Source organism: Lethenteron reissneri, chromosome 47 (assembly GCF_015708825.2).
Source record: "Lethenteron reissneri isolate LAM-NWPU_2019-01 chromosome 47, ASM1570882v1, whole genome shotgun sequence".
In the NCBI taxonomy this organism is placed as follows: domain Eukaryota; kingdom Metazoa; phylum Chordata; class Hyperoartia; order Petromyzontiformes; family Petromyzontidae; genus Lethenteron; species Lethenteron reissneri.
Window position 1 is genome coordinate 11,534,612 of NC_083825.1, and position 14,543 is coordinate 11,549,154.

The following is a 14,543-nucleotide window of genomic DNA, read 5'->3' on the forward strand; positions in this document are numbered from 1 at the left end:
TAGTGGAAGTTGTTACCACCTATGTCGTTATCTCGTATGTTTATGTAGTTACCCTGACGGGGTGTGTTTCCGTGGATGCCACTACAAGTGTAAACATATTCTGTTCATCTACTGCCGATGCAGAAGTCCCCATGCCATGCGGGTCATGCGGGGCTATTTGACCATACTTCAATATGCTGGTCAGGCTGTAGCCCCGAAGTCTACTCAACCCTGTACACTTTACTCCCTGCATCTCACAAGATCAGGTGCCTTCCAGGTGTCCTGGTGAATGTCTACACCTTCATGCAAACGATGCAATCCAAACAACTGATTAAGTGTGGGCTTAAGCCCAGCATTGTCATTTAAATCGGTGTCTGTGTGTGGACATGCAAATATAGCTTGTGCACAAACATGCACATGCATTAGTGTGCATTTAAACCCCCGCAACTTAGGACAAGCTTGATAACACCCCTTTAATTCCAGAGGGAAATCCAACAACACTACATTTACAATGTCCTCCTACAATACGATGCATCTCCTAAATGGTAACTTAGTTGGTGTGTAATGGGCCAACTGGAATCTGGCACCAAACGTGCATATGGTGAGCAAAACCCATAATAAAGGATTAACGGTGATGTCACCATGGCGCCTATGCCAGGCTAGGTGCACTTTGAGGCCACGTGAAGTGTCAAAGGTTCGCTGACAGGAGGTCTCGAGACAGACCCATGTGCCATGGGTTGGCTGACTGATATGACTGGTAGATGTACCAGCTGTACCGACTTGCTGCATTTCAGCCACCCGCGCTCCGCTCATTGTTGTGAGCGTCTCTCCTCTGCCCTCTGTTATTGCTGGAGGGCGACTGCCTCCAACTTCCCAGTAACGTCCTTCATGAGCATAGATGCCAATCTTGACACCGCGGGTACCAATCTTTGGCAAGTCCACTCAGCTCCACATCCTTCTGTACCATGTCTTGCCCATTTAACCCCCTCTATGCGACCAAACAGAAGCTGCTTGGGCAAACAGTGGCTGTGCATGCGGGCTACATGAGCTCATTGATGGGAATGCGCTCAGATCTTTCAAGGATTTATTAGCTCCTAACACAATCCAGCCTAGTGAAACCAAGGATGGATCATGGGCATGTCAGCCTGAATGTTTCTAACGATGCAAATGTTCAATTTTAAGGGTCCAACGTTTCACAAGCATAGAGAAGGGAGGGCATGACTGTGGCCGAGAAGACCTGAAGCTTCGTGCGGAGCGACATACCAGGTAGCTTCCACACAACATTGCGCAACCGTTGAAAAGATAATGCTGCCCGACTGATTCGGAGTGAGACCTCTACTATCAAACCAAAGCTGGTCATCAGCACACTGCCCAGGTATGGGAAATTGTCCACTCTCTACAAAACTGCTCCATCACCAATGGGGAGCTGAGGGGGTGGAGCCTTTGGTGGCTCAAAATACCCAGGCAGGTGCTTAGTTTGGTGGTGCTGATGGTAAGACCCAACCTCTTAGTGGCACACTCCAGGTTCAACAGCAGTGCTTCCAACTCCCCCTCGGAGTGAGCAGCATTAGGATACATAAAATGGTTGACCAATAGGGAGCCATCCCTCGACCACACCCGTGCATCAATCAGCCTCCTCTCGTGTCTGTACCAGATGGAAATTCCTCCGGTACAGCCATGGGAAGCTTCTGGAACCACGTGATCAAAGATAATGTTAAATAATGTGGGAGCCGGAGGATATTCCTGTCGCACCCCAAGGTGAACAGGGAATGGCTCCGACTCCTGGCCACGTAGGTTTACCCAGGCCTGCACACCATCATGAAGGCCCTTAATGATTGAGAGCAGAGTCGGGGACTCCGAAAGCACGAACTGCCCACAGCCCTGGCCTGTTGATGGTATCATAGAGGCCTTGACCAGGTTAATAAAGCAGAGATGTAGGGCTTTTTGGACTTCGCTATACTTCTGCTGTAGCAGACGGATAGAGAATATGACATACGTGCAGGAACGCCCTGGTCTGAAACCACATTGGGGGTTTCCGCAAGCCTCTCCCTTAGCGTGCCTGGCAAGGTGATGTTGAATAATCCTTGCCAGGACCTTTCCCGGCACACTGAGAAGAGAGATGCCCCTATAGATGTTACAATCTGTGTGGTCCCCCCTCTTAAAGAGAGAGACCACCTGGGCATCCTTCCAATCCTGCAGAACCCGTCCAGTGGTCCAGACAGTTGTGATGTCATGTAAGCCAGTCTGCACACAGATGTCACCCTCCCTCAGCATTATGCTTGGGAGATCGTCTCTGCCCGGCACTTGTCCTGGTCTCAAACTTTGGATCGCCCCTCGCACTTCCTCCACAGATGGCACCTCAGCCAACCATTCAGAAGGGGCGACTACTTCTGCCAATATTTGAGGCACGGCAGCCCAAGCAGGGTCGTCCCCACCTTGCCCCATGATGTTGTCTGGGCTGAGGGAATTCCCAACCCCCAAGACCTCACAAAAATGCTCCTGCAAACCTGCATACCTATTCCTGGGGGTCGGAGATAAGATTACCATTCTTTCCCTGAAGGATGGTGATAAGTGAGGCGCTGCAAGATACTTGCTGGAATTGTATAGTGAATTGTGATTGCGGGCCACTGAGGCAGATTCCATCTCCTCAGCAACCCGCCACTACTCACCCTTGCAGCGCCGCACGGCTCTCCGAATCTCTGAGTGAAGGCTGTGGTAAGCCTCCTCATTCTAGACCAGGTAGCTTCCACACAACTAAGCTCATGAAAACTAGGGACAAGACTTGGGCATGTGCTCAGAAAAGTAATTTGGTCCATGACTGGCTAGAATACAGGATTTTAAGGAATAGATGCGTCAAAAAAATACGGCATGCAAAAAATGCATACTTTTCCTCCACTCTCCTGGAATCACATGGAAATGCCAGGATCTTCTGGAAAACAATCAAAAGTATCGAAAAGGCATCTAGCACAGATAATCTGCCCGTTGAGCTTAACCAAAATGGGGAATATTTTTCAGAGCCCCAAAAAATAGTTGACAATTTTAACCTTCATTTTTCTGAAGCTGGTGACCTTTTTGATAATGTATTGGAAGTCACCCCCCTGTGCATGCAAATTCCTACACCCCTGTCCAAACATTAAACGAATTTAGTTTCCAGCCAATCCACGAAAGTAATGTTCTGAAACAACTGTCCTACCTCAAAGGGTCCTCCTCTACCAGAGCAGATAGTATTCCCGTCTTTACTCTGCTAACTGTTGGTCACCTAATATACAAACCTATAGCCCATATTTTCAACCTGTCCATCAAAGAAGCATCAATACCTCTAGAATGGAAACATTCATATGTTCGTCCAGATTACTACCAACCTATCTCAATTTTGTCCCCGTTGATGACAATTTTTGAAAAAGTATTGAACTACCAAATTAGCAGTTTCCTGTCCGACAACAATCTATTACATCAAAAACAATCTGGGTTCCGAAAAAAATACAGCACATCTGCTGCATTTGACTCTTTGAATCACATTTACAGTAGCCTTGATAATAAGCAGTACTGTGCCAGTCTTTATCTTGATTTGTCCAAAGCCTTTGATACAGTCGACCACAACACCCTGCTTAGTAAACTAAGTTGCCTCTGTTTCTCCAAACACGCAGTAGAATGGTGAAAAAATTACCTCTCTTTTCGCACCCAAACTGTACTCACAGATGGTTGGAGGTTAAACAGTGTTAAGATAACAAAAGGGGTTCCACAGGGTTCAATCCTCGGCCCCCTCTTGTTCTCTCTTTATGTCAATGAATTGGGCACTGACCTGGATCATTCCAGGTGATGACACGATACTGATTACTGCTGGCCTCTCTCCGGATGACGTGATTGCTAAGCTCCAGGGTGATTTCAACAAACTACAACATCAGCTAGTTGCTCTTAAACTAGTCCTGAATACCTCCAATACCAAGGTGCTATGCTTCTCACCAGGACTAAAGCAGGAAGTTATATTTCCCCAATTACATTCCTTAAATAATTATCAAATAGAGCAAGTCAAGATATATAAGTATCTCGGGGTCATTCTTGATTCATAACTGAAATTTGAAGATCACATTGATTATATTGGTAAAAAGACAAAAATTAGTTTTCTGTATCAACACAAGCACTGCTTCCCCCCTATGTTCCGTTTGGGATTGATAAAAGCTACCATACTGCCTCTACTTGATTACTGTGACATCGTGTATAAATCAGCCCCAAGTACTGCACTGAAGAAGCTTGACTCAATGTATCACTCGGCCTTAAGATTTGCATTCAACTGCCCATATAGGACTCATCACTGTGATCTCTACATTGGATCAAACTTAACATATCTCAATGTTCGACGGCTTGTGCATCAGATCTTATTTATTCATGATGTACTTACAAAAACAATCCGCAGATTACCTGCTGGATCTCCTCTATGTTTCAAAGAACAAATTTGACCTAATGTCTTCGCTCATTTACCAGCTTCACATTCCCTATTGCCGTACAAATACTGGAGGAAGGGCCTTTGCTATTGATGCCCCCAGGGTCTGGAATGCTATTGCCAATAAACTGGAACTTGAATCACTACCTATGAGATCTTCACTCAAAACTGCTCTAGAGGAGTTGTACACCCCTAGCTGCCACTGCAGTTTATTGGCCTAAAATAGAATGTTTCGCTCCGGATGATCGCTGCAAAGTATGCAAAGTATGATCTGTGTTTTGATTTAGTGTGCTGATCTTAAAGGTGCATTGAAAAATGTTGATACTCCGACTGATGCTCCTACTGTTGTGGAGTGACTCATGCAGCCAGCTATGGCTGCAGAGTTTGGTAGTACATGTTGTTCACGTCGTTTATTGTGAAAATTCGGTCACAGTTCCTATGACCATTGTTTCATTGCTTTTATGGCTTTATTTTGGTGATTTTCGAAAAGTTTTTGGTTGGGCCATGTTTGTATGTTGTAGTACAGAGTTAGACTGATGGCCTTAATCTAAGTTGTCTTGTGGTTGTTGTTGTTTGACTTGCATCCCACTGGGATATTTGCACAGGGTTGGTGTACGGTGATTTTTCTGCAATATTTAGTTGTCTTTTCTTGGATTTTCTGTTTGCACATAGTCACTTTAAGATGTTTTCTTGTTCATGTTTTTTTTGTTTGTTGCGGTTGCACCCGATTCAAGAGCCGAATGGCTCACTGGGCTATACCTAATAAATTAACTTTGAACTTTAAACAACATTGCGCACCCAATTAAAATATTCTGCCCGACTGATTCAGAGTGAGACCTCTGCTGTAAGCCTCGTCATGAAAGTGTGTTTGTGAAGTAAGGTGCTCATCGTATGTACTGTATTTAGGTGTTTATTAGTGTGCGTTAAAATGTAGTTTTTTTTATTGTCTAACCTTTTTTGTTTCAACGTTTTCCTCGGCGGTTTGTTTTGGCGCGCTTTTTACCCCGATTGTGTGCGTGTACAGCACCTGTATTCTTTGTATGTGTGTGCAATTTGTGTCTGTGTATTTTCTGTGTCCTCGTGTGTGTATCTGTGTTCTTGTCCGAGTATGTTTATAAATAGCATGGCATACTGGATCGTGGTGTAGTGTAGTGTGTGTACTATAGTGTGTGTGCATGTACTGTAGAGTGTGGTGTACTGTAGTCTATGATGCCTTGTGGCTTGTATACCACAGTGTGTAGTGTACTACAGTGTGTGGTGCGGGCTGTGTGTGCGGTGCGGGCTGTGTGTGCGGTGCGGGCTGAGTGTGCGGTGCGAGCAGAGTGTGCGGTGCGGGTTGTGTGTGCAGTGCGGGCTGTGTGTGCGGTGCGGGCTGTGTGTGCGGTGCGGGCTGTGTGTGTGTGTGGTGCGGGCTGTGTGTGTGTGTGGTGCGGGCTGTGTGTGTGTGTGTGGTGCGGGCTGTGTGTGTGTGGTGCGGGCTGTGTGTGTGGTAGCAGGCTGTGTGTGTGTGTGGTGCAGGCTGTGTTGGTGTAAGTGGGGGATGTGTGTGTAGATCGATCGGTGCGTGCGAGGGGCTGGTAACCCCTCCACCTGGCACTTCTTCTACCAAGAGCCACAGTGGAAACACCAAAATAAGCCCCTGCTAGAGAACAAGGGGACACGCGTTCCCTCCCCTAGGTTGACTCAGCCTCAAATTAGTACCTGGTGCGGTGTGTAACCACCGCCACTGGGGAGACAAAGGCGGCTGGGAGTGGTACTGGCCACCCACCCCCTCGTGTGCCGTGCCCGCCTTAATAGATACTCACTCGTAGAAGCTTGTCCCAGTGTTTTAAAGCTATATGGGGAATCTTTGCCGTTGTGGGTGCGGGTGGAGAGGTGACTCAGTGGTTAGCACACTGCACTACGGTACTATAGACCAAGCAATTTGAGCTCCATTCTTAGCCACAGCTAATATCAGTGGTGATACATAAACCAGTCTTGGGCCTCCCCTAGGTCGACTCAGCCTTAAATGAGTATTTGGTGTAGTGTGTAAAAATCAGCACCAGGCAGACAAAGTCGACCATACATGGTTTTAGCTACATCATCCAAATCCAATTTCTGACAATGCGTAACATTTGTATGTATGTTGAACTTATTTTGCACCGTACGTGGCCAACCTTGCTAATTGGCAGTATATTCAGGTGTCTTAGACTTCCCTTAGGGCGACTCAGCCGTAAGCAAGTAGCAGCGAGTTGAATGTGTTAACATGAGCACCATCAGGGTGATAAATGATGCGATATTTGAGTCTGGCCAGAACACTCAATTGTACACCAAATTGGGCCTTACGAGGTGGCCACGAACACCACTTGACATTATGGGCATAGCTGGCCAGGTGGCCCAGGGGTAGAGCGAGTGGCTCGCAATCATACGTTTGCAAATTCAAATCCTGACTCGGGGTTGACTTAGCCCATCATCCCTTCGTGGTTGTTAAAACAGGTACCAGTTTGTAGGGAAGTCAACAGTAGGTGTTCTACAAATAGGAATGTTGTATTTTCACCACTGGCTCAGTGCTCTAAAGAAATAAGCATCGATGCCTCAATGCTGAGATGAGCAGGGAGTCAATCTATTAATATAGATATACTGCTACCCAGGAGGATTAAATTGTATTTGTATATGCATGAAAGGCCAGTGAATGCCAAGTTCGTGAAGAGACAATCTAAACAAAGGAAAATATGTATTGACCGGACCTCTATTTTCTCTCCACAAATTAAAGCCAACTTCCCCAAACAGGACAGCAACGGTCAGACATTTACCAAAGGGATCAAATGGCTGACGTGGCCGGTGGATGTGAGCTCAGCCGGCACTGCCAAAACCCTGGACTCGAATCCAGGTGGCTGCCACCAGCGGTTAAACTGGGTTCTCAAGTCAAGTGATGGTCCCGGCCGATCACCAGCAAGTTCACAAAAACCACAATCACACATATATTTCGTTGTCTACTTCATTTGACTTTGCTCTTCGATTCCAGCCCTGGAAATTAACAAAAAATATGGTTTGGTTGCCACGCGACAAACATTATACTCAGGGGTAGGATAGGTGGGAGAGTGCTGCCCACTAATCTGTGTATCATAGGTCACTGAGGCAGGGCCGTTCTCTAACACAAATAATTTCACTGCCCTGCGAGAGGTCCTGGTGGATTCTTTGTCTCAGCACGCGACAGCAAAGATGAAGATACAACTGCAAGGTTTGTTTTTTTGTTATGACCAAACAGCTGTTACCCAGCATTCATCACAGTGCACGTATGGGTCCTGCTTTGTATGTCACGGGGCAGAGCGATTCCTGCTCCATCGCACACTTCACCCTACAATGTGCCCCTTGTAGTAACTACCCCAACAGCAGGAAGTCATGCGCCCAGCATTTGATTCACAGCCACTGTAGATTAATCAACATCACATTATGGGTATTTTTACACGTTCACTGGAATATTCAAATTTAATCCTATCATCATCCCAAACTCAGGCTTATAATCCTGGTGGTGAATTTGTGGGCATCACTAAGATGGGCCACAGCATTATGGACAAGATGTCAAAACACCACCACCGTGGACAAAGTGGACTAATTCATAATCAAGAATAAACACCTCATTCGAAACCCAAACATCACACACCTGCTGGCTTTGACATTCCTCCTCGAAGACACCTGTGTAACCATCAAGCACATCGGAACATCAACAGGCCGACGTACACTTCCCATTCATAAACAAGCCACAGGAGTGCGATTGTGGCCATGCAACCCATTCTATGGACCATAACGTGAACCACTGGAGTCTGCACTCCTGCAATGTATGAGGAACAGCAAAACTACACAAACTCTCTCCTTTAGCCCCCTCGTCGTGGCGATCATACTTTGACATGGGTATTTAGCTTCTGTACAAATTGCCATTATACGCAACAACAGAATCAGCTCTTTTCACACGTTGGCAATTTTGTCTCTAGTTTTTTTTGCTAAAACACGCCGATGTCTCCGTGACCAACAACGCAGCAGATTGCCAGTCGTAGCGAGCAGGAGACCTCGACATCGAGCTCCTGAACAAATTTCTGCTGTCACTATGTGCAACAAAATGCGAGGTTTGAACCCCCACAACAGTTGGTTAGGATTGAGAAAGGTGGCCTAAACGATCCACAGCAAAACACACCGGCAGAGAATAAGCCACCTCCAGCTCTCCATCACATCTGGCTCTCCACATACAAAACCCATCAGCCACACACGCTGCCTCCTCCCTTCTGGGACTTAACTTTTGTTTAGCAGTACTGGTCTATTAATACAATCATACTCTGGACCAGACATGGGCAAACTACGGCCCGCGGGCCGTATACGGCCCATTGGGCTTTTTAACCCGGCCCGCCGAACTTGTCCAACCCGATTTGGTCGTGACTCGAACCTAATTTACCCATTGGATTGTATGTAAATACAATTAATCCGTTCCAGACTCCTACTAACTGTATATAAATATAGTTTTTTTAAAGATTATTAGGCACAATAATAGTTAATTACGCAATAGAATTCAGTGTAATAGTAAACTAAATGTAACAACATTGAATAACACTGAGATAACCTTGAATAACAGAGAAAACTAACATTGCCGCATCAAGGTTTAGAATCGTTCAACAAGATGATTGTTTCGTCTGCTACATCAGTCGGTCGATTCTGAGAGAGAGAATATTCGTATGAGCAATTCATGTTTCTATTGAAAGTGAGTTAACAGTAATATTTGGGTACAGTATTGTTTTTGGAAGCATTCACCGTAATATCGTATCAACGTTTACTTCACCGCATCATCGTATGAATGATGCGAGAAGAGATTAACGGGTTCTTATGTTAGCGATTTACGTACTCGGCGGTTTCGCTCTCTAAATTACGGCTTGAAAGAGGGGGAGGGGTATGACTACACTCACAAAATTATTATCTTACTAGGAATTTCATATAACAAAAGTTATATACATAACTGTTACGCTTTGTGTAATTCAACAAAACAAACCACACTTAACTCCGAGTTCTCTCCAAATTTCATGAGTCCATTCTAGGCCCCACAGTTTTTTTAAAAAGAGTTTTAAGCACAGAACACATAATTAAAGTTTTAAAAAATTAACCCGTAAAAACAAAGTTTTTCACTATAAATCCTTTATATGCATGGCGGCTAGAGTCCTCTCGTCCTCTGGCGTGAGATGGCTGCCACCTATGGGTCAGATGATTGCCTGCCACCATTAAGCAATTGGTAATTAAATATAATTTATTTTTTCCTAAAAAGTGTAAAATTTTGGAGAAAAAATTTTCACGAAAATAAATTGTCACGCACAACGAGTCTGTGTGCAAAATGTCAGCTCGATTGGATCACGGGAAGTGGGTTAAAAAAACGACCGAAAGATTTGCACGGTCGTAAGCGCGCAAGCAAGCAAGCAAGTGAACTTAATATAAAGGATTTAAAAATCATTAATTATACAAACTTTTCAATAATTTCCTTCTTCACTTCGAGTTAAATTTTCTTTAAAACCTTCTTCTCACCAACATTACCACTCATTACCACTTTCTCCGAAGGCAAGTTTGTAAAAGAATGCATGGTACAGACAGCAGACATCTTGTGTCCGGAGATCAAAAGCAAATTTGAAAAAGTCAGCTTATCACGCAGGACTGTGACTCGCCGTGTGGAACTGATTGATAAAAATATAGCCAGTCAATTAAACAAAGTCTGTTTCCTTTGAATTATATTCACTAGCACTGGATGAAAGTACGGACGTAAAATACACTGCTCAGCTCTAGATTTGAAGCTTTCGTGACTGCAAGGATTCATATTCTTAGGTTTTTTCGGTAAAGTCACCTACGTGACTTTACCGAAAAAACCTAAGAATACTGCTCAGCTCCTCATTTTTATCCGAGGCATTGACAGTTTTGCGATAACAGAGGAGGTTTTGACCATAGAGTCCCTGAAAGGAACAACGCGGGGAGAGGACTTGTATAACCAGGTATCTGCTGTCATCGAAAGAATGACGCTACCTCGGAGTAAACTTGTCAATGTCACAACGGATGGATCGACAAATTTAACTGGAAAAAATGTTGGGCTGCTGAAAAGAATCCAGGATAAAGTGAAAGAGGAAAACCCTGTCCAGGATCTTATTTTCCTTCACTGCATCATCCAACAGGAATCCCTGTGTAAGTCTGTATTGCAGCTTAATCGTGTCGTGAATCCAGTCGTAAAACTTGTGAACTTTATACGAGCAAGGGGACTTCAGCACCATCAGTTTATTACCTTCCTGGAGGAAACTGATGCGGATCATCAGGACTTGCTGTACCACAATCGTGTCCACTAGTTAAGTTTGGGGAAAGTGTTACAACGAGTGTGGGAGCTGAAAGAAGATATCATCGCATTTTTGGAGTTGATGTGGAAATCTGACGAATTCCCTGAGCTAAGCGACAAGAACTGGCTTAGTGACTTTGCGTTTGCTGTGGACATATTTTCACACATGAATGAGCTGAATGTGAAACTGCAGGGGAAAGATCAGTTTATTCACGACATGTACAAACATGTGAAAGCCTTCAAATCCAGCTCACTTTGTTCTCCGGACAAATTGCGAACAAATCTTTTGCTCATTTCGCCACTTGCCATGCAGGAAGAGGCACCGCGAAACGCAAAAAAATACAGCAAATCACTTGAGGACTTGCACGGAGAATTCTGCAGTAGGTTCTCTGATTCAAAAACATTGAACAGTCACTTCAGCTGGTGTCCTGTCCCCTGTCACAAGACCCTGAAACAGCACCACAGGAGCTGCAGTTGGAACTGATAGATCTTCAGCCTGACTCCGTCTTAAAGGAGAAGATCAACTCTGTTAAACTGAATGAATTGTATGCTTCACTTAACAGAGCCACGTTTCCAAACCTCCGGAGGACTGTACAGAAGATACCGACTTTGTTTGGCTTGACTTATGTGTGTGAGCAGACATTCAGCGTCATGAACGCCAACAAAGCCCGTCACAGATCAAAGTTAACGGATCAGCACCTCAGATCTATCCTGAGAATTGCCACAACCAAAATAACTCCAGACTTGGATGCACTGGCAAAAATGGGAGATCAACAACACTGTTCCCACTGAAACTGAAAGTGATGATGTGTTGCTGCAGCGAGGTTGGAGCCAAATCTCCGACACACAGCCTGCGTGGCTGCTCTAACCTGTTAATGTAGATAATAAAGAAGTTCAAGTGAGGTAATTGGTTTGGCGCAGGGCTCAGATGTTTTCATGATGTTTGACCAGTCACGTTACAACATGTTTTTGTATTGTTCATGTTCGTGCAATGTTAAATTGCCTTGCAAATAAATGCTTTGCTACCTGTTAAAGGCCAAATCCTATCATGTAATGATTTTTACATGTAATTTATATTAGTTCACACAAACACTCCATCCACCTGTTCCTGGCCCGGCCCCTCTGTCAAATTTTAGAACCCATTGTGACCCGTGAGTCAAAAAGTTTGCCCACCCCTGCTCTGGACCGTTTTCAACATGCAGCGTATCATCAAAAGTCACGGTGGCGAGATGTTAACTACCTCGCCTGGTATAGAGGAGGTCGTGGGTTCGATCCCGACCCTGACGCTTGTATATTTGGAGTCCACGTGTTCTCCCCGTGGTGTGGATTTTTCTACGGGTCCTCTGGTTTTCCCCTCCACACTTAGAATCATGCGTGTAGGAGTATTTGCCTGCTATACAATTTCACATGACACGACTTCGTTGAGCTATCACACGTAATAGCCAGGTCGCTTCTGAAAAAGAGCTACATAGCTCCTCGGTGGCCCTAACCTGATAAAATTAAATTAGTTAAAAGTAAAAAAAACATCTCTTTGAACCGCTCCCTCAAATGACCCGCAGTGGCATTTCACGTCTACATACAGAGCATGCCTGCTCGGCTGCTGAAGCCCCGCAGCCTGGCCCAACAGTGACACGGGGAGAATCAACTTTTAAGATGCCTTTCACAACCCCGCAGACTCGACAACAAGAATGTGGAGTAGCGCTGCTGACGAGGCACAAAGTGCAGAGACAAGACGGGGGAGAGAGCCTGGCCGGGCATCCAGCAGTGGACAGAGCCCAGCTGATGATGAAATACTTCAAAGTGATCGCTTGCTCAAATGAGCCACATTGAAACATTGTTGATAATTACCTGCTTACAGCACTGCAGTGACAGAGGTGGAAATTCCGTATTCCCATGGCCGGGGTTGCCGACCATCCGGACGACATCCACTCGACTAGGCCTGTCGTCCCCAGAGTGCTCCACATTTCTTTGGGATATACCCCGGGAGGAATGATGGGCCGAGTCAATTCTCAAATCAAGATTTGATCTCGCAACCTCCTATTGCGAGCCACTCGCTCCACCGCAGAGCGGATTAAGAATAGGAAACGTGAACCAGCAGTCGAGAGAGCACGGCTATGAGAGATAGAGGATTCGTCATGGCCTCGGTTGCGTGGACTCGGCCGCACGGTGACCGTGACCTCCCCCATAGAGAGAGATAGGGGGGGGGAGAGAGATGGGGGGGGGAGAGAGATGGGGGGGGGGAGAGATAGTGGGGGGAGAGAGATGGGGGGGGGGGGGAGAGAGATGGGGGGGGAGAGAGATAGGGGGGGGAGAGAGATAGTGGGGGGGGGGGAGAGAGATAGTGGGGGGGGAGAGATAGTAGGGGGGGGGAGATAGTGGGGGGAGAGAGATAGTGAGGGGAGAGAGATAGTGGGGAGAGATAGTGGGGGGAGAGAGATAGTGGGGAGATAGATAGTGGGGGGAGAGAGATAGTGGGGGGGGGGAGAGATAGTGGGGGGGAGAGATAGTGGGGGGGAGAGAAAGTGGGGGGGAGAGAGATAGTGGGGGGAGAGAAATAGTGGGGGGGAGAGAAATAGTGGGGGGGGAGAGAAATAGTGGGGGGGAGAGAAATAGTGGGGGGAGAGAGATAGTGGGGAGAGAGATAGTGGGGGAAGGGGGAGAGAGATAGTGGGGGAAGGGGGAGAGAGATAGTGGGGGGAGAGAGATAGTGGGGGAAGGGGGAGAGAGATAGTGGGGGGAGAGAGATAGTGGGGGAAGGGGGAGAGAGATAGTGGGGGAGAGAGATAGTGGGGGAAGGGGGAGAGAGATAGTGGGGGAGAGAGATAGTGGGGGAAGGGGGAGAGAGATAGTGGGGGGGGGAGATAGTGGGGGGAGAGCATGTCCTTCCTCCGCACCTCCGATTAGCTCCGGTTGGCTACGTCCGGTGCGAAAGAAGTTCAACATACGTGCACATACATGGGGAGAGTGCGACGAGAGAGAGAGAGAGTAAGGAGAGCGGAGAAGGAGAGCATGGAGAGAAGCGTGGGGTTGGCAAGGAGAAATACGCAGCGAGAGCGCAGAGGGAAAAGCGAGGGGTGGGAAGCGATGCGAATCAGTGGCCAGCAGCAGGGAGAGGACGGCGAGAAGAGCGAGCAGGAAGAGGGCAGAGACAGCGGAGAAAGGAGATGGAGAGCAGGGAGAGTGCGTGGACGGAGCAGTGAGAGAGGATGGAGACGAGGGGGCGAGAGAGCAGAAAAGGTCGCTCTCACGCCGGCCGGGTCGCGGTGCAGGCGGCGATAGACGGGGGGGCAGCGGGGCCCCCGACCGCTCCTCTGTGCCTCTCGCTCACTCACCTCCCAAACACCTTTCACTCACCACTCACCTCCCACTCACCACTCACCTCCCACTCACCACTCACCTCCCACTCACCACTCACCTCCCACTCACCACTCACATCTCTCACCTGCGCCTCCTCTCCTTCTCAGCGCGCCGCACGCAGCTCACTGGAGCAGCGCGCGCGGCCGGTTGACGTCATGGGCAGTGACGTCAGCCGCGCCGCGAACCCAGCGGGGGCGGACTTAACCTCGCCACGTGTCCACCACTCACCACGTGCACTCACCCCGCACGTGTCCACTCACCACGTGCACTCACCCCGCACGTGTCCACTCACCACGTGCACTCACCCCGCACGTGTCCACTCACCACGTGCACTCACCCCGCACGTGTCCACTCACCCCGCACGTATCCACTCTCCACGTGTCCACTCACCCACGTGTACTCACTCCTCACGTGTACTCACCATGTTGGTGTGAGATT

General features: G+C 47.2%; 1 protein-coding gene across 6 annotated transcripts in view; it reads right to left on the reverse strand.

Annotated features, from left to right (window-relative positions):
• Positions 1-14,268, reverse strand: part of SLC39A14 (solute carrier family 39 member 14) — a 49,653-nt gene extending 35,385 nt beyond the window's left edge. For 3 of the 6 annotated variants that reach the window (XM_061571072.1, XM_061571077.1, XM_061571078.1), the window contains exon 1: positions 14,175-14,193. The gene's annotated coding sequence lies outside the window, so the exon portion shown is untranslated. Of the gene's footprint in view, positions 1-12,596; positions 12,617-14,174 lie in introns of those variants that run through there. The other 3 variants (XM_061571073.1, XM_061571075.1, XM_061571076.1) reach the window with 3 other exon arrangements.
• Positions 14,269-14,543: the final 275 nt, after the last annotated feature.